Genomic DNA, 21110 nt, shown 5'->3' with positions numbered 1-21110 from the left:
AATGAAACCAATATGCGGAACATGCAAGAGTATGGAAAGAACTATGGAACATGATAAAATCAATATAATACCAATAATTGTAGGAGCACTCGGGACAGCTCAAAAGCATTTGTAAAAAAAAAAAAAGATTAGGGGAAATTGGAATCAAAGGGAAGACTGAGGTTGCACAGCAGGCGCCAATGATGAAAACAGTTGAAACTTAAAGGAAAACCTTGGAATGCGAAAACAACTCCACACGAGCTACAAACACTAAGCGGCAACATAGAAACTGCAACAGAAGTAAAATAAAAAAAAAGATAGAAAGTATACCACATAGAAAGTATACCACATAGAAAGAATACAACATAGAACCGAGAAAACTGAAACCACAAAATTTTGTGTTAACTACCTCACTCCCACTAAAAAAATAATATAGTATCGGAATCGTCTAGCACCACATGAAATAATCGAGAACGGCCGAGGAGAATAAAAAAAAATCCGGGAGAGAAAGTACTAATCAGACATTCTGATTGAGTGCAAAGAAAACTGAGGCCTTGTGGAAGGTTTATTTCCACATAAATTCCAGTGATGTTCAATAGTCATTGCAAGCGAGAAGTAAATGATAAACAGCTATTGCGATAACTCATTTCCAAAGTTCGTCGAATAAGGTATAGAGTATTTGAAATTTGCGGAGAAATGTTGTCACCCAGACTCCAGAGAACAGTTATTAATCTGATAATGACATGTGCGAGAACTCCTAGTAAGTATAAATATTAATAATAATTCTGATTTCGTTTATGAACGTCTCTCTGGAAAGAGATGCGATTCATTTCCAGATGATTTCCCTTAATCACGGTTTCAAACGAGGAGTTTCAAAGATCAAGGGGTTTCCTTAGGATGTTGGTGGTATCTATAATTTCAGAGGTTTGAAGGCCGCCTAAAACATCGGGGATTTGTATTCTTTTCAATTGTCCTTCCAGACGACTTGATACTACTCCTAGTGTACCAACTACGGTTGGGATTATTTGTGTTTTAACCCCGTGTATACGCCTTGTCTCCAAGGCTAATGGAGCATAATTGCTCCACTTCTTATTCTCCTTCTCTCTCACATTCCTGTCCCAGGGTACTGAGAAGTCTACAATCTGCCAGTTTTTTAGACCTTGTCAATGACGACCAAATCCGGACGATTATGTTCCAATTGTTTGGTCGTTATGACACTTTTGTCCCACCATACCTCTACCTTGCCATCCTCACTTGTTCTCACTTCATCAGGCACCTCCTCAAACCATTTTCCAACACACTTCACCCCAACCCTCTTACACACCTCCCAATATATCCGGAGTCCCATGCGATCGTGTCTTTTGCGGTACTCTCTCTGGGAAAGTCCACTACACCCTGCTGCAAGGTGCGCAATTGACTCTGAGGTCTTACCACAAATCCGGCATTCTGCAGCAACTTTCTCTCCTAGAACCACTTTTTTAAACAATCGTGTTCCTAATGCCTGCTCTTGTGCTGCACAAACAAAAGCTTTAGTACTCTTAGTCAGATACCCAGCTCTAAGCCATTGCCATGATCTTTCATCAGCCACTTCTGCTATATCCTGGAAGAACCTTCCGTGTATTTTCTTCCTAGCCAGTTCCTCTGCCGTTTCTCTATCCAAACGTTTCACATAATCAGTTTTGGTCTCAGATACCTCCACTTCATTTGCCACAACCTTAAACATCCACTCCTCACTTCTAACCACATGCTCCTTCAACGACCACTCCTCGGTTCTAACACAATATTTTACACTTTTCAATCCTCTCCCACCATCTTTCCTCTTTTGATACAGCCTTGCTACACTACCTTGAATGTGAAAATATACCAAACGTTGCTAAAACTTTTCTTGTTTTGATATCCATGGCATGCAAATCCTTGTCAGACCATTCTAAAATTCCTGCACTGTATCTCAAAACACTGACTGCCCATGCATTTACTGCTTTCATTAAGTTTCCTCCATACAGTTTCGACTTTGCAATTAGTTTCACTCTTCTAAGATACTCCTTCCTGACTTTTTCCTTCATTTCTCTGTTCATGATGCCTACCCCCTCCAGCACACCCAAATACTTATATCCTGTATCTTCTATTTCTTTCATGATTTCTCCATTTGGCAGCATTATTCCATTCGAATGAACCTTTACTCCTCTTTTCATCACCAGCACCGCACATTTACTAATCCCAAACTTTATCCCAATGTCTTCTGAGTATGTCCTCACAAGTTCTACCAGTCTTTCCATTTCCTTTTCATTTCTACCGAATATTTTCAAATCATCCATAAACAGTAGATGGTTGAGGCGTCTGTCACCAGATGCAAAGTTATACCTCAGTTTTTCTCTCTTCAAGGATGCTCAGTGGCACCATCATCATTACAAAATGAAGTGGCGATAACGAATCTCCTTGAAATATCCCACGTTTAATGCCAACCTGTCCCATCTCGTCTCTGTTTGCTGTCAGCACCGTTTTCCATTGAGTCATACTTGTCTCCAAAAGCCCTACCACATTCTCAGCAACCTTCATCATCAATAGTGTTTCACGTATCCATGAATGAGGAACCATGTCATAAGCCTTTCTGTAATCGATCCATGCTACGCTCAGATTCCTCTTCTTCTCCTCCGCATCCTGCATTATTGCTTTATCCATTAGTAGTTGTAATGATAATAATAATAATAACGCGGAGAGTACTGGGACGTTGGTGAGGTTTATAGCCAGCCAAAATGGAGTACTGCTGTCACATTTAAGCTGCCTCCTCTTCTTCTAGTCTCTCGATCTTTGATATGGTTCAAATGAGAGTTGCCAACCTGATAGGTCCTGAACTCTTATCTAGGCTTCAAACTCTGTCGCATCGAGGAAATGTTGCATCCCTCTGCCTGTTCTACAAGTATTTTATTGGTGGATGCTCCGACGAACTACAAGTCTTTGTATCCCCTCGATGTAAATCCCAATGACAAAATGACAAACCCGACAAACAGCAAAGTCCCACCCCTACACAGTAGATCTAAGAAAGCCTTTTACTTTAATAGTTTCTTCCCCAGAATTGCTAGACTTTGGAACACACTTCCGGGATTCTGCTTTCCCAACTGTACTGACATACATGTTCAAGTGTAATGTGAGCATACATCTTGCTGCTCAACTCCCTACTTACTACAATTTATGTCCCCGATAATAATCCCTTAGATCAAAGTGGCATTGTGCCTTGTTTGGGGTTAAAATGGGATTTAAAAAAAATACAAATGATAGTGATTTTATGATAACGCAAAGTCTTTTGCAATTATTATAAAGAAAACGTGGCGAGTGCTAGAAACTTACAACGCTTTACTTTTATATTGAGGCTTTAAAGAGCTTATTTCGGGTAGCTTGTTTGAGATCCAATCGATTAAACGCCTGTGATGTGGCTTTTTCTAGCTACGTTTCTATGATTATCAAATTATATAGAAGTAACTATCCTTGGCAGAGAGCGAGGCCTTTGTGTTTTACTGGTCGACACATTCACCGTTCATAGTAATGAAGACCGACTTTCAGATAGATAGATAGATAGACAGATAGATAGATAGATATTGCAGTCAGATGAAGAAGGAGGAGGAAAAGCCTGGTGATATCCTTTTCTCTTCCTTACAATCTCTTTCCTACAGAAGAGACGTTGCGAGCCTGTCTCTGCTCCATAGTTTACATGGCAGATGCTCGCCTGAGCTTCAATCTTAGATTTCATTTTGCCAAACTTTCATAACAAACACTCATCTATCTACAACCACTATCAACAATTTCCCCTCCATATGTGCCTGAATCTAAACAGCTTCCAAACAAAAGAAGCTTCTTACTTATAATTGCCCTTTTGTGGACTCTGTTCCACTGGCCTGCTTTCGGCTGAGTACAATATTGTCGTCTTCAAGTTCAATGTAAACAAGTTCTTATTGAGACGGCCTCTTAAATAATCAAATTATACCAAATTTCTACCATTAACGATTATTACGATGTTGTGACCTCCGTACATTCATTAATCATTATCCTCGAATGGATGTTGGGTCTTCATAAGTGATGATTTACTTGTAAGAAAACAAAAGAATATTAAGCTCAACAGCAGACATAAAGACATATAATTAGCAGAAATAAAGATAAAATTTAGAAAATGAAATACAATATATTATGTTAAGTTAAAAAAAAGAAGAATCAGTAGTAGCAGAAAAGAAGAAGAAAGCAGACAAAAAAGAAGGAAGAAACAAGAAAAAAGAGAGAAACAAGAAGAAAGAAAAAGAATTTTTAAAAATAGAAGAAAATAGAAGAAAGAGCAAGAAAGAAGAAGAAGAAGAAGAAGAAGAAGAAAAAGAAGATGGCGTAGTTGTAGTAAAATAAAACGGAAGAAGAGAAAAGGAAGAAAGGAAAAAGGAAGAAAGAAAAGAATAAGAAAAAAAAGCAGTAGTAGTGAAAAGAAGAAGAAGATGATGATGATGAAAAGGAAGAAGAAAAAAGGAAAAACAACAAGAAGAAATAAACAGAGAAAATAACAAGAAGAAGAAGGCGAAGAAGAAGCAGTAGTGGTAGTAAAATGAAGAACAGAAAAAGAAAAAAGAAGAAAAGGGTAGGAGAAGAAGCAGTTGTAGTGGAAGAAGAAGAAGAAGAAGAATAACGACAACAACAAGATAAAGTAGTAGTGGAAAAATAAAAAAGAAGGTGAGGAAAAGGAAGAAGAAGAAGTAGTAGTAGTAGTGAAAGAAGAAGAAAAGGTAGAATGAGGAGGAAAGACCAAGAAAAAGAAAAAAAAATAGAAAAACAAGACAAAGACGACGAAGAAGACGCAGTAGTAGTGGGAAAATGAAAAAGAAAAAGAGAAAAGTGAAGAAAAGGAAAGTGGAAGAAGAAGAAGAAGAAGAAGAAGAAGAAGAAGAAGAAGAAGAAGAAGAAGAAGAAGAAGAAGAAGAAAAGGTGAGAATGCAGAAACACCAACAATAACAGTAGTTGCAGCATAAACATAAGAAGAGGCAGAAACCACGAAAGTTCTGCGGATGATGAACGGCTAACAAGATTTAAAGAAAATCACGCCAAATATAGAAAGACATCTTGAATGGTTGTTTTACGTCATATCCACATTTTCTAGCTGATTTAATATGTAAAAAAATATTTTCATAAAAATGTTCTACTTCAATTTCTTAACATTTTCAAGTGTTTACCAACAGTGTTTGATTCTGTTTTACGACACATAAACACTTCAAAACATTAGAGTATGAGACGACAAGAATTATGGTAAAACACATTTCAGCAATTTCCAGACGTGTAGAGACTGTTGCGCCAAAATACGGCACACAATCAAAAGTAAACACAGCACCAAGAAAGGCGTCGTGAAGCGTTGAACTGGGCAAGATCCTAGGTCTTCCAGTAGGACTCTGCACCTGCGCTTAGGTCGAGGATTCGCAGGCGTCGTTGCTTAACGACGTATCTTGTTACTGCTTGCTGGACTAGTGACCGCAACCCTCTTCACTATTTCTTCTGGAACGTGATAAACGGCTAAAACAAACAAGTAGACTCACAACACACTCGACTCTCTAAAGTCTGCCATCGTGGAGACATTCGCTTTTTTATAATTTTTTTTTCCTTTGAAGATTGTAACGTTAGGTATGGGGGCAGCTAACCAGCTGCCAACATTGCCCCGCTTTTTATTCAAATCAACCGAGAGGTCTTTTTAGTATCCTCATTGTTCCTTTAAGTGCAATTGTCTGGATAACTTTTGTACTTAGTTCACCAGGAATATTATTTAGGTAGGACTTCAGGTTCTCTTTTATAAGCCCTGCTGCACCTATAATAACTGGTATGATTGATATCTCCCTAAGATTTCAGTTTTTTTATATCATACACGAGACCTTGATATTTGGTGTGTATCTCCCTTTCAGCTCTGTTCAGACCTCCCTCATTAGGGACAGTCACTTCAACCAAGGTTACAACTCTCTCTGACATAGAACAGAATGTGGTTACCGAATCACATGACTCATTTTGCGCTCAAAATGAAATATTCGTTTCTACGGGTGTCGGTTACATAAAAAAAAATAATGGAGTATGTAACAGTATCTGTTTCTAATAAACTGTACAACACTTGTCATTGCCTATTTCGTTGTCTTTTTATTTGGTGTCAGATTTTATTGCAACGCCTTATGTGTCGTTCGTAATAAATACTGGAATCCTTTTTTAAATAATACATGAAGTGTTAAACTATGTTGGCTATACGAATTCAACTATTTTCCGAATAGTGAGCAGGTATAGATTGGAGAGATAAAATCGGTTTCATCTAATATTCAATCAAACATTTTTTGTTAAGTTTTCGTCAATCGATCGATACATGCTTTTTTCTAAAGCTTATTAAAGTCTCTGAAAATCCGTTATTTCTGAACAACTTTTGGTTTTGTCAGAAAGACAAAAACCCTGAAGTTTATTATGTAATAAGTATAATAATGTAATTTTTTTACATGGAGGTCACTATTATCAAGGCCCAGAAGCCACTCGGGGATAAGGGTTATTGCGTGTACAGTAATCAATGTGATAGTATCGTAGTAATCGTTAGTATTGGAGATTTGACAAAGTGTCTCACTTAAGGGGCGATTCATCAGGAACTTGTTTATGTTGGAGTTGAAGACATCCAAGTTGTAGTCAGGTGGTAAACAGTCAAACGGAAGAAAGTTCCACCGGCGTGCACTTCTAAGAAAGAAGCTTTGTTCATGGGATCTACGTTTTGATTTAGGCACAGATAAAGAGTAGGGAAAATTATTGACAGTGGTTTCAGCTAGACGGTTGTTTTTCGTGAAGGATTGGCGAGGAGAGACCAGAGATTGGAGCTCAGACGAGCACTTGCCATGGAAATAACGATAAAACAAAGACAAACTCGCAATGTCTCTTCTGTGGGAGAGAGGTTTCAGGGAAGAGAAAAGGGCATCCCCCACTAATCCACGAAGTCTATTTTGTACTCTGTCAAGGCAGGATAGGTTGTTTTTAGCAGCTCCAGCCCAGATGTGGCAGCAGTACTCCGTCTTTGAACGTATTTGGCTTTTATACAGATAGAGAATTGCATCAGTAGTGAAAAGATCTTCTGTGCGGTAGAAGGATCACACTATTTTTCCAGCGACCTAGGCAACACACTTGATGTGCGTGTTCCATTTCAGATCAGAAGTAAAGGTCAAACCCAGAAGCTTGTCAAAACATGGAGCCTCCCTAAGACGAGAGCCATCCATTTCAATTGATGCCAGATGGGGATCAGAGCGTTGATGATGTAAAGATAGGAGTTTGGTTTTAGATGCATTAAAAGTAACCAGCCACCTCTTCCCCATGTACCACGCGCTCAAGATCAGAGGAGAGAGAATCAGAGAGAACATTGTTATTTACGACCTTTGATGTGTTGCCATAGATGGTCGCGTCATCAGCATAGATGTTAACGAATGATTTAAGTATGTGCTTGGGGAGATCATTGATGTAGATCAGGAAAAGAGTTGGGCCCATGCTGGACCCTTGAGGAACTTCAGCATTAATACTGTGGGCATCTGATTTCTGTCCATCAACCACTACTCTCATGAGCCTATCTATCAGAGAGAAATAATTTAATAATTGAGAAGACATTCCCAGTTATACCGTAGCTGGAAATCTTGTGAAGTAGGCCTTTATGCCACACCTTATCAAAGGCCTTTGATATGTCAAGCGCAATTGCCCTAGAAATGAAGCCTTTGTCGAAAGATTCGCTAATCCTATAAGATATAACCTTTAGCATATCTGTTGTATATCTAGCAGAACGGAAACCATATTGCATGTCACTAAGAAGGTTATTTCTGCTGAGGTGGTTGACTATTTCTCTATTTAATATGGTTTCCAGCAGCTTACTCATGGCACGAAGGAGACTTAATAGTCTGTACTGAGAGGGGGATGACTTATCACCTGAATTCTTAAATACAGGGCATACTGAGGAGGTTTTCCAGGATGTTGGAAAGCACTTCTCCTTAAGGAACCGCTTAAACAGTTTTGTAAATATGGGAGCAAGTTCTGGTTGAAACTTTTTCAACACTATAATTGGAATGCCGTCAGAGCCATTTGCTTTACTGGAATCAAGGTTCTTGATTAGCTTGGCGACCTCACGCACAGATATTTCTATGTTGCATAGTGTGTTGTCTGTTATAGGTGGAAATATGGGGAGTTGATGGCCTTGGTCGCATAGGGTAGAATTAGCTGCAAAGTTCTTGGCAAATAGTTTGGCCTTGTCTAATGCTGACGAGATGACCTCGGGTCCATTGATAATGGCTGGGATAGAACGCACGCTTCTGTTTAGGATCCTATTTGCTATTTGCCAAAACTGGTGGGAACCAAGCCGCTGCTTAGCTACTTTGGATTTAACGGACTGAGCATATAGCTCTCTTGCAATTTTATTACTCTTTTACAGTGGTTGCGTGCAGCCTGAAAGCAGCTTTAGTCTCAGTATATCTGTTACGTTGGTAGCAATGGAAAAAGTGATTTCTGTGCTCGATGGCAGCAGCACATTCTGGGGATACTATAATATTTTCTATAATTTTTAATAGAATTTTAAGTTTTAAATTTTCAAAAAACTGCGTTTAACTCACTATCTGCAGAATGTAAATTAAGCATAAATATTTTTTAAAGGTTTTCGAATCAATTAAACTAACATTTTATGTCTAAATAAAATGATTGGCTGTAAAAATATGCAAAAGTATAGAATATAATTACCTTATATTTTTATAAATTCAAATAATTCCATTTTCATCATGAACTCGTACATTTTATCTACCGCCGCCATCTTGGATTTTAGGTATGGGAACCCAATCGCGTCTAAATATTTAATTAAGCTTTCTCATGACTTTTTATGTAACTAGAAAGGCAAATACATTTTTAAATAATTAAATTATAATTACAAACGCTGTTTTTGGTAAAAATATGTTATTTTTAACTTTATAATCTTTCCTTCATACTAATTGATTAATCAAGCTTTTAATTTTTTCATAATTGTGAAAAAGTTTAGAAAAACTTTTTCGTTTTTCTATTTTTACATCAAACAAATTTTGGCATTATATTTCTCAGTTTTAATATCACTTTTAGTCCGTTTTTAATTTCTTATTTTCTAATCATTAATGACTATTTTTTTGCAAAAACTATGTCATACTGCATATTTCCCAATTCTTCATTGCATGAATCAAGTTGACAAAGACTTTCATTAGAATTCGGTGACGATGTAGAATGTGACCGGGTGGCTTCTTAAGCCTGACTCACGTGCAGCACACGCATATTACTTGACTTTTGGGACTATAGAAAGGGGCGCAGGGGAGGGTGCACGTGTTTTTTTTTTAATCCTCCCCTCTCTCTACCCCTCTCTTCTTATACCTCTCTTTTTAGAATTAATGCAAATGAACTACACTTTTCTATAGTTTATTCTTTTTATTTTTTTGCACTCTCAGAGAGTGAAACTCTCTCAATCCTTCGTTTATCTCTTGCGCTCTCTCTCTCTCTCTCTCTCTCTCTCTCTCTCTCTCTCTCTCCTTTATCTTCCGCTCTATATATACTTTCTGTGTCTCTCTCTATACTTTGTGGGTGTGTTTCTACACTTTGTTGGTCTCTCTCTCTCTCTCTCTCTCTCTCTCTCTCTCTCTCTCTCTCTCTCTCTCTCTCTCTCTCTCTCTCTCTCTCAATACAAATGTTTCAATATTTTCTTCAAGATTCGTTTTTGGTAACCCTCTTGTGGGGATGCAACTTTTTTGAATGTCACGACCATCATCCACGGAAATCAATGTCTTCATATTTAATTTTCAAAGGAGGAGATAACAACTTTTTGTAAACCGTGACGTATCTTGAAAAAATCTCACGTAAAACGACACTTGCAGATATAATTAATACCTATAATTTTCACACCCTGTTTTCTTTTATTAAATTTTTTTTTTTTGGGGGGGGGGGTAACGATTCTTTTAAAGTATTTTTAAAGATGTAGAAGTATGAATGTTTTAACGTTTTCGTAAATTTGTTTTTATCCTCATCTGAAAGATAATAATTATTGATAACATATTCAATGAATCTCACACATCAAAACGCAAAAATAAAAAATTAAGCACATTTAAATTTTGATATCGAAGGCACCGGTGAAATCTTTTGTTTTGTTCTTGTTTTTCTACACTCATTCACCATTCTAGAGTGCGCTTTAATGGATCGCTTGGGCTTTAATGGATCGCTTGGGCTTTAATGGATCGCTTGCGCTTTAATGGATCGCTTGGGCTTTAAGGGGTCAAACAAGGGGCAATACAGGAAGAGTGACATGAAATCCCCAAAAATATATTTATACAACGAATATGTAAAAAAAAAAAAAACGTTACACGCATATGAAGTGCATCCGTTACTTATTAATCGATGAAAATTTTTATATTGATAAGTTCATTACGTGATTTTTGGTAGATTTTTAAAGACAGACTCTGTTACGAAAATCAAAAACACTCGTACATGGCGGTACATATATATATATATATATATATATATATATATATATATAGTTAGTCATCTACATATATATATATAGTTAGTCATCTACAAAGGGATTGTATCGCTATATATATTGTTCCATGATTCTTATATAATTAATAAACCTCCTAAGTTTAGCAGGACTACTCAGTAATATAGGTGTTCGTTGTCACATTTTTTTATGCCTAGAACGATAAATGTATCGACCAAAGAAGCAGCCTGACTTGTATGTGATTAATTGTATTTTATGTCGATTAGTATTATGTTTCGACATTAAATAAACAGAATTTGACGCGTCACAAATCAGATTCCAAATATAAATAAAATAAATAATCTATATATTAATACGATAGCGCGCGTGTTCTTTTCTGTGTCACGCTTACATCCGGGTTGTTTAATTGTTATGTACTTCCACTTCTTGTCATAAATAATTTTACCAAGAATTCTTCATAAGTTTCGGTTTCGGTTTCGATTATGACCGAAGGAACTCAAGAACAAAATAACCAACCAACCAATCAACCAACCAACCAAGACGATCCAAAGAAATATGAAACCATTTGATGTGAGCAACTAACAAGAATAAAAGGTGATTATCGAAAAGAAAAAAAGATGCGTATTGACCTTAATCTTGAAAATACCATCGACATTTATAACTGATTTGATGTAAATATTCCAGTTCTAACCACGTGGAAGCATAAAAGCTATTTATTATATTTGTTATAGAAAGGATACGTTGCAGAAACACGTGTGTATGCACCAACAAATGAGAATAAGCCTTACCTCTTTTTTTCTGTTTTACTATGTTATCTCCCCTTGAATCTGTATTCAGGAGTGTTCGTTTTTATTTTCCAAAGAATGACCTATATGCAAATAGGCAAATAAACTGATCACTTACCTTATTCTCTTTACGGGAAATGTAATCTCATAAGCCAGTTGCTCGAATGACCCTTCGTATTTAAATTTTTATTATTTTTAACTTCATATTGACGAAGCTTCCAAAAAACAATGAGAATAATTAAAATGATCCGTAAATAAAGAATTAGAGTGTTATTATAATCTTTTATTCGAACAATCTAGAATGTAACAGAAGATATCTGGAATGGTCAATGAAAATGTTTTAAAAGCAAAAAGTAGGGATTGAAGGGAGCGATCTTTATTTTGCTTGTTAAAGTATGGGGGATAACAGACCATAAGAAGAAGGGATAAAATGAAATAATGACGGTGATATGACCGAATAATATCCTATAGTGGAGGAAAACAGTGAGCAGGAAGAGAGTCCCACAATCCTGTGGTTCTTGGAAATTAACTACTGGGATGGAAAACTTTATCACAATGAAGTATTAAAACAGCGAATTGATGGTGGCTACCAGAACAACGAGTTAGAGGAAATGGAACAAAAGCAGTGGGAAATATATCAAACAATTTCGAAGAACACATGTCATAATAACAAAATAAATACGTATTACATATGTTTTAATTCAAAACAACGAATTATTACAAAATAAACAGATATTTATTTTGTTTGAAATTTATAAATATATTCCGAAGATACATTTCATCATCAGTATGTCTTTCTTTCTTTTTTTTTTCATTTTTGCCATGTTGTTGTTGGGGCATAGAACCAGTAGAAGCCACAAGAGTATTTACAGAAAAGACTAAGACCAGCAACATCACGTCCGGGAGGATGCGGAAAAGAAGGGAGATTGTGAAGGGGGGGTCAATAAAATTACGGATACATTTCTGCGCCTAATCAAAGACTTTCAAATAAGATAGAGATTTAGCAATACTTCGATATAAATAGTAAAATAAGTAAAGAAAGAGAAGTAAACACAGAAGAGAAAGAAGTGAAGAGGGAAGAAAAGTAGAAGAAAGAAGAAAATAGAAAAAAAGAAGAGGAAAAACATAAGATTAAGGAGTAAAATAAAAGACAATATTAAAGGTTGGTTGGTTGTTTTTGTTTTACGGCATATCAACCCTTTTCAGTTTATGTAATGCCGACTCCAGTGATTTTAAAGAAAAGTTTTTTTAATAGAATATATTTGTTTTTTCCAAGTCGGTTTCTATTTAACCCATAGTTGGGACCCTAACGGGTACTACCACTCCGAGTCAGAGTGAACCTGGGAGCAATGACAATTAAAGGGTGACTCCACACTCCCCAAAGCCCACAAGCTGGAGCCTCACCATCGGATATAGTTTAAGGTCATATCCAGGACCAAAAGATTAAAGGAAAACGAGGTAAAAGAAGTAGTCGACGGAGTAAATGTAAAAAAAGGTAAAATAGAAAATATGAAGGTGAAAAAAATGCAAAAGGAAGCCAAGAAAATAAAAAGAACAAACGAAAATGATCGAAGGAAAAATAGAAGAAAAAAGAAAAAAAGACGAGAAATAATAGAAAAATAGAAATAGACACTGAAGATAAAAAAGGAGAAGAATAAGAGAATGAGGAGGCGAGGAAGGGGAGGAGAAGGAGGGAGACTAGAAGACATTACACCAAATAAAAAAGCAAATATTTAATCGGATTAAAGCTGCTAATGTTTTCTAATAGCTCCAAAAACCATTCGTATCAATCTACACACAAAAAATATGCAATCACGAAAATGGCATTGAATGTATTTTGTGTGAATTTCAACAGAAAAACGATGCAAATGCCCGCAATGTAATCAAGAAATCACAAAAACTAGAAAAAGTTTTGTACTAAGAAACCAAAATCACCATTGAATTAATGACGAAAAAAGGGGACAAAGTACGGAAAAGATAAAGCAAAAAAAAAAAACAAACAAGAAAAAAAAACAGAATTAAAAAGAGGAGAAACTACTTTCTTTCTTCACATCATCAACTAATTTCCCTTGTCAGAATTATCTTAAACTGCAATTTTCAGACGCATCCAGGATGCTTAGGGTTGTTCATCTCGGTTCATACAACAATCCTCATCTGACTCCAGGCGCATTAGGTCGTCTCCTTGAAAACAAAAAAAAAGAGCTCCTTCAGTCTTTGACAGACTATGGATACCCACAAAAGGGTGCGTGTGCGTGAAATTTTTTGTGACAGGAGATGCGCAATCTCCAACCACACTTCTCCTTAGTCGACATTAATACCAGTGGCAAGTGAAGTGTGTATAGGACGACTGGAAACAAATGCCGAGATAAGCGGAGAGCTCATACAGCTCCTAGAATTCCCAAATGGTCACCCATCTGGTAGTAACTAGGCTTGACGTTGCTTAACTTCGATGATCTGACGAGAACAGTGTGTCAATGGGATTATGTCGTATATGAAAACAATAGCACTGTAACAATTACTATTATTTGAAATTTCCACACTACTGTTCTCGTCTTGAGTGTTATTTTGTCAACGTTTCGGTCGATGTAACCTCCGACCTTGGTTCAGGCGTATCTTGTTGAAGTCGGGAATCTGCACGGAATTTCTAACGGAATGTTTTATTTAATCAATAAATAGATTGAGCCTTCAAACTCTAGAAACCGTAACTTACAACTGGATTTTATCAAGTACTTATCCACTACGCCATGGGTTCTTGCAAATTATCAAGCATCCTAAATGTTTAGAAGCATTATAAAATTAATCTTTTTTAATTTACTATCGTCGGTCGTACTTTTTCTTTTGTTTATAAACAAGTCACCTATTATCAAGGCCTGAAATTCACTCCATGATAAATGTTATTGAGCTGGAAATGTGGGCGGTCAACTATAGAAGGGATTTTTGACGAGACGATGTTTTTAACTAGATAATAACGGATTATTTAAGTGAGAAGCTCAGCAAGATTGAGTTTATTAAGACTTGAAAACGGCGATACTGTAATCAGCCGGGAAGAAGCCCTTGGTACTATGTTCCACAGACGGCAATTTTAGAAAAGAAACTTTGTTCGTGAATCTTCCGCTTAGTTCTATGTACGCAGAATGATAAATGAGATATGCTGACAGTGGCTGCAGTTATCCCAGGGTGACCTCCGGGCCTTGATAAAGTGACTCTTTTGTAATATAAAAAGTGGCTGTAGTTAGACTTGCTCTACCTTTTATTGTTTAACGGGTGGTACTATAAACAGACACTTAGTCGAAGACCTGTTATGAGAATAACGATTGATAAAAACTATGTCATATCATAAAGGGGATCTTTGTTGTGTTGTCTATCATAAAGGGGACCGTGTGTGATCGTCTAAATGTATTTCTGTTACATGATATGTTCATATGCTTTTGTGTGTGTGTGTGTGTGTGTGTGTGTGTGTGTGACATGTCATGTATTTTCGGACGTACCTTCTGCGCCACCGATGTTGGTCCATCTCGAAACATCTCGTCTTAGAGGGGAGACTTGGTACCTGTTTTGGACGAAGATTCATTTCACTCCAAGACAAGGAATTGGTTTTATAGTTTATTTCCCTTTCCAGATGTCTTGCAGAAAGATGGAAAGCGATACTCTGGCTTGTGTGGTTCTGTTCCACACACATCAGCGTCCCCTCCCCAGTGAAGGGGGAGGGGAGACAACGGTGAAACCGTCCGTCCTCTTCTAAGTCTAAACCAAATCTCAACGATTCAGCTAACCCGATCACGTGACTCACAGCAATCCGAACAGCGGACTCTGACTCCGGTCAACGTGTCTCAATATAATTTACACATCTCCCTCTCTCTCTCTCTCTCTCTCTCTTTCTATCTCTCTCTCTCTCTCTCTCTCTCTCTCTCTCTCTCTCTCTCTCTCTTGTCATTCTATAACAACTAGTTACATCTCTTCTGCGAGAAAGGATCTGAGGTTGAGAAAAAGACATCTTTCACCAGATTTCGAAGTCGGTTCTGTACTCCGCCGAGGCAGGAAATGTGTTCCTGGCGACACCTCCCATATCTGGCAACAGTATTCTTAGCATTATATATATCTTATACAGGTAGACGATGTCATCAGAAGCGCAATTCTTTGAAAGAAGTAAAATAATCAAACCAATGATCATCGTCCTTAGTAACTTTTTTTTTTTACACAGTGATCACCACTTATCAAGGCCCGGAAGCCACTCAGGTATAAGGGTTATTGCAAGTACATTACGTTAGTGTGGAGATTTGATAAAGTGTTTAATTAAGGGGCGGTTCATTAGGAATTTGTTAACATTGGACTTGAAGACATACAAGTTGTAGTCCGCAGGGAAGCAGGCAGACGGAACAGAGTTCCACAGGTGTGCAGTTCAAAGAAAGAAGCTTTGTTCATGGAATCCGCGTTTTCATTTAGGCACAGATATAGAGTGGGGGAAATTTTTCACAGTGAATTCAGCTAGACGGGTGTTTTTCGTGAAAGATTGGCGAGGGGGGACTAGAGATTGGAGTTCAGACGAGCACCTGCCATGAAAATAACGATAAAACAAGGATAGGCTGCAACGTCTCTTCTGTGGGAGAGAGGTTGCAGGGTAGAGAAAAGGGCGCTAAGCCACGAAGTCTATTTTGTACTCTGTCAAGGCAGGATAGGCTGTTTTTGGCCGCTCCTGCCCAGATATGGCAACAGTATTCCATCCTTGGACGTACTTGGCTTTTATATAGATAGAGAATTGCATCAGTAGTGAGATACATTCTGGAGCGGTAGAAGGATCCCACCATCTTTCCAGCGACCTTGGAAACAGACTTGATGTACGTGTTCCATTTCAGATCAGGAGTAAAGGTCAACCCCAGAAGCTTGTCAAAACACGAGGCCTCACCCAGACGAGAGCCATCCATCACAATTGATGCCAGCTGGGGATCAGAGCGTTGATGATGTAAGGATAGGAGTTTGGTTTTGGATGCATTAAAGGTAACCAGCCACATCTTCCCCCACTGAACCACGCGCTCGCGATCAGAGGAGAGAGAATCAGAGAGAACTTTGTCATTTACAGCCTTTGATGTGTTGCCGTAGATGGTTGTGTCATCAGCATAGATGTCAACGAATGATTTAACTATGTGTTTAGGGAGGTCATTGATGTAGATCAGGAAGAGAGTTGGGCACAGGATTGACCCCTGAGGGACTCCAGCATTTATATTGCAGGCCTCCGATTTTTGTCCATCTACCACTACTCTTATGAGCCTATCGGAGAGAAATGATTTAATGATTGAGAAAACATTTCCAGTTATTCCGTAGCTGGAAATCTTGTGAAGTAGACCCTTATGCCATACCTTGTCGAAGGCCTTTGATATGTCAAGAGCAATTGCCCTAGAAAGGAAGCCTTTGTCAAGAGATTCGCTAATCCTGTGGGATATAACCGTCAGCACATCCGCGATAGATCTTGCAGAGCGGAAACCATATTGTGTGTCACTAAGAAGGTTATTCCTGCTGAGGTGGTTGACTATTTCTCTATTTAATATGGATTCCAGCAACTTACTCATAACACACAGGAGACTTATTGGTCTGTACTGAGAGGGAGATGACTTATCACCTGAATTCTTAAATACAGGGCAAACTGATGAGGTCTTCCAGGGAGTCGGAAAGCACTTCTCCTTAAGGCAGCGCGTAAACAGTTTCGTAAGTATGGGAGCAAGTTCTGGTTGAAGCTTTTTTAACACTATAATTAGGATGCCATCAGGGCCAGTTGCTTTACTGGAATCTAGGTTCTTGATTAGCTTGGCGACCTCATGCACGGATATTTGTATGTTACTTAGCTTGTTCTGTGTTATAGGAGGAAATATGGGGAGTTGATGGCCTTCGTCGCATAGGGTAGAATTAGCTGCAAAGTTCTTTGCAAATAGTTTGGCCTTGTCTGACGCTGACGAGATGACCTCTGGTCCATTGATAATGGTTGGAATAGAACGCACACTTTTGTTCAGGATCCTATTTGTTATTTGCCAAAATTGGTGGGATCCAAGCCGCTGATCAGCTACCTTGGATTTAACAGACTGGGCATATAGCTCTCTTGCCTTTTTTATTACTCTTTTACAGTGGTTGCGTGCAGTACTGAAAGCAGCTTTAGTCTCAGTGCATCTATTACGTTGGTAGCTATGGAAAAAGTGATTTCTGTGCGCGATAGCAGCAGCACATTCTGGGGAGAACCATGGCTGGCTGTTAGGTTTTTGCTGGAATTTTTTAGATGGTATGAATTGGTCTATGCCTACAATTAACCATTCGGTCAGATCTGATACTATAGAGGACACTTCCTTTTTAAACATGGAGTGCAGAGGTAAATCAGATATGAATGTACGGAAGCTGTCCCAGTCAGCCATAGAGTAACGGTATACAGTACGGTGGAGGGGTACGTCTGGGGGCTTCTTACATTTCGTTTTTATCTTAAATTATACGACGGAGTGGTCGGAGGATCCTAGAGGAGAATGAACGGAACATGAACATAGCTCAGGGGAAGTTGAGAGAAAAAGGTCTAAGAGGCTTGCATATTGACCGGGTGTATCGGGCACACGGGTGGGTTCGCGAACAATCTGAGTGAGGTCATAAGCAATGGCAAAATCATGACAAAACCTCCCCTCATCTTCTGTCTTATTTGAATGGGTCAGCCATTCCACGTTATGGACGTTGAAGTCACCACAGATGTGGATGTTAGCCGAGGGATGTGAAGACAGTATGTGGTCTATTTTCTCAGATATGCTCTTAAAGATAGTAACTCCGCTGCTGTGGGGCCTATAGAGGGCAAATATAAATGCAGTGGTGTAAGCAAGTGCAACCCTGAAGCACATATAGGGTAAATTATGATCTTCTCTAGAGATATCCCTGCCACACGGGAAGCCATCCTTAATGTAGGCACATATTCCATGCCCATGGCGATCTTGGGTGTCAGATTTAGCTGTTAAATTGGAGTATCCGTTAATTATGAACTCATCTAGGGAAGTGGTCGGCCCTATTCCAGTTTCACTTAGAAATAATATGTCCGGTTTCGTCTCCTGTAATTGGGTTTCAACCTCTGGAAGGTTGGAACGTAGACCCCTGATGTTGGAGAAGGAGACCTGGTAGTAGGGGTCTACGTTGGAAGATGGGGTTCTATAGGTTTAATCGATTTGATTTAAATATTCCTGTTCTAACTAAACGGAAACATAAAAGTTATTTGTTATATTTGTTATCGAAAGGATACGGTGCAGAAACACGTGTGTATGATCAACAAATGAGACTAAGCCTTACATCCCTTTTTCTGTTTTACTGAGTTATCTCCCCTTGAATCAGTATTCGAGAATGCTAGTTTGTTTTCCAAAGAATGACCTAAATATTTTTCAAATAGCCAAATAAACTGATCAATTACTTTATTCTCTTTACGAGAAATGTAATCTCATAAGCCAGTGGTTCGACCGACCCTTCGTATTTAAATTGTTGTTATTTTTAACTTCATATTGACGAATCTTCCAATGGATACACACACACACACACACACACACACACACATATATATATATATATATATATGTGTGTGTGTGTGTGTGTGTATATATATAAAGTGTCAAGTCTGAAGATCAAAAATAAATCGAAAGATTTGGTAGAGAATTTCCGCACCTCTCTCTCTCTCTCTCTCTCTCTCTCTCTCTCTCTCTCTCTCTCTCTATCTATCTATCTATCTATCTATCTATATATATATATATATATATATATATACATATATATATACATATATATATATATATATATATATATATATATATATATATATATATATGTAAGTTTGTTTGGGCCATTTATCCTAGATGCCACACAATTATGCACGATACACAAAATATACATAAATAGATCTGGGCGCACTAGTGAAATAAATCCAGTCATCCAATAAAAAAAAAAACATTAAAACATATTTTATTAAAGTTCATTTTTCAAAGAATATACAAATTAGTTACCCTTTATTTAGTCTCTCTCATATCAATGAAGTTCGTTTTAATAATTATAAAGTAGCGTTAATCTCAATATTAGAGCAAGAGAAAAACTCAACTTTATATATATATATATATATATATATATATATATATATATATATTTAGTAATGTGATTGATAATTTAAAACTCAAATTATAATTAAATTAAAAATCCGTTTCATAAGAAGGAACAACAACAAAATACATAATTTGTACGATCGTTTCGGAAAACAGTGTTTTTATTGTGGTAGACATCAAGTTACGGACAATAATTTTTACATATAGTGTTTTTAACAAACAAAATTTCCTCATCAGAAAAATATTGGGAAGGGTTTTTATGATATGTAAAAGACACCATAAATAAACCTAGCATTAAAAGTAAGGCAGATGTATATGGAATTAGCTCTAGGATATTTACCTATCGAGCTTATTATATATCTAAATTACAACGAGCACTTTTTCATTCCCTGTATTTTAATTAAACTAGTAATTTTACTATTAAATTAAGATACACTCTGCTTTTTAGACTATTGTTCTAATCTCCTTTAAGTATATATATATATATATATATATATATATATATATATATATATATATATATATATATATATATTATAAAGCCCCCCTCCTTGGGTCGAGCACTATCGTAAATAATCTCACTCGCTACTTAATTTGGCTGAAAAAAATGCGAAGCACTTTACGAGTGGCGGACGGATGTTTATTTAAATAGACATTCGGACAGATTAATTGCGGGCACCGCTTCCGTGGTCAAAGGGGTAGAACTGCCGACTGTCATCACGACGGTTCTAGGTTCGATCCTCGGCTTTGGGATAGGTTCTAGTCTAGCGGCACTGATGAGTTGTGATACAACGAAACAGGACTGTATGTCGATGACTACAAATATATTTTATATATATATATATATATATATATATATATTGTAAAATATAGATATACGCGCTATATAATATTTTCTTATGATATATGTGTATAAATAAAATGATAAAAATATTATTACTCTTCTTCGCTATGTATATTTGTACATATCTGTGTTATTTTGTGCGTGTGTGTATACATCTCTCATATATTACAACAAGAAATGACCTTGCTTTTGTGATAGCAATTTTGAGCGAAAGACAAAGGAAATTATTTACACCGTAGGCAAATGTAATGAACTCGCTACTGACGGAATTCGCTTGACAGTTACATCCACACAAAACAATCAGTTGTTGGTGGTGTAGGTGATGATGAATTGGCGACTTTCCTGTTTTTATAACTCCTATAATACCAGGTCTAATGCTGGGAAAGAAATCTTCAGAATATCGTTTTGCAACCCATTCCTTACATGTCCAGATATAACTTAACCAATCTGTTACTAAAGTAATATAGCTACTTCAAGTTCTCTCACTGATCCTTGTTGATTATTCGCTAATAAAAACATGTCGCTTTCCCTAAATTCTCAGGGACAGCAATTTTTGTACAATTTCTACTATTCTCTGTATGGTGTTAATTGTAATTTTAGATCAACAATCCTCTTCAAAGGGCTGCTATAGACATTTTTGTCGTCAGCATGAATATTAACAGAATATTTTCTATACAGTGTAAATGGTAACAAGTACCTTTCCTCAATTGGGCTACTTTCTCCGGGTTAGATAAGAGAGAATCAACAGCATTTAGATCAACAATGCTCTTCAGAGTGCTACTATAGAGTGTTTTGTTCTCAGTAAAAATGTAGATTATATAAGAATAAAAGCACAAAGAAAAGTATTGGGCTCTGAATAGATCTTTGAGGTTCTACAGTATTGATTTGATATAATTTAGACT

The 21110-nt window shown here is 37.2% G+C and overlaps 1 protein-coding gene across 5 annotated transcripts in view; it reads right to left on the bottom strand.

The window, feature by feature from the left end:
• LOC145247334 (uncharacterized) overlaps nucleotides 1–21110 on the bottom strand; it is a 222893-nt gene that overhangs the window by 27238 nt on the left and 174545 nt on the right. The window lies entirely within an intron of this gene.

Source organism: Euprymna scolopes, chromosome 25 (genome assembly GCF_053919585.1).
Source record: "Euprymna scolopes isolate OS-2025 chromosome 25, ASM5391958v1, whole genome shotgun sequence".
Classification (NCBI taxonomy): Eukaryota; Metazoa; Mollusca; class Cephalopoda; order Sepiida; family Sepiolidae; genus Euprymna; species Euprymna scolopes.
Note: the sequence above shows the minus strand (reverse complement) of the source record. Positions and strands in the feature narration are given on the sequence as shown.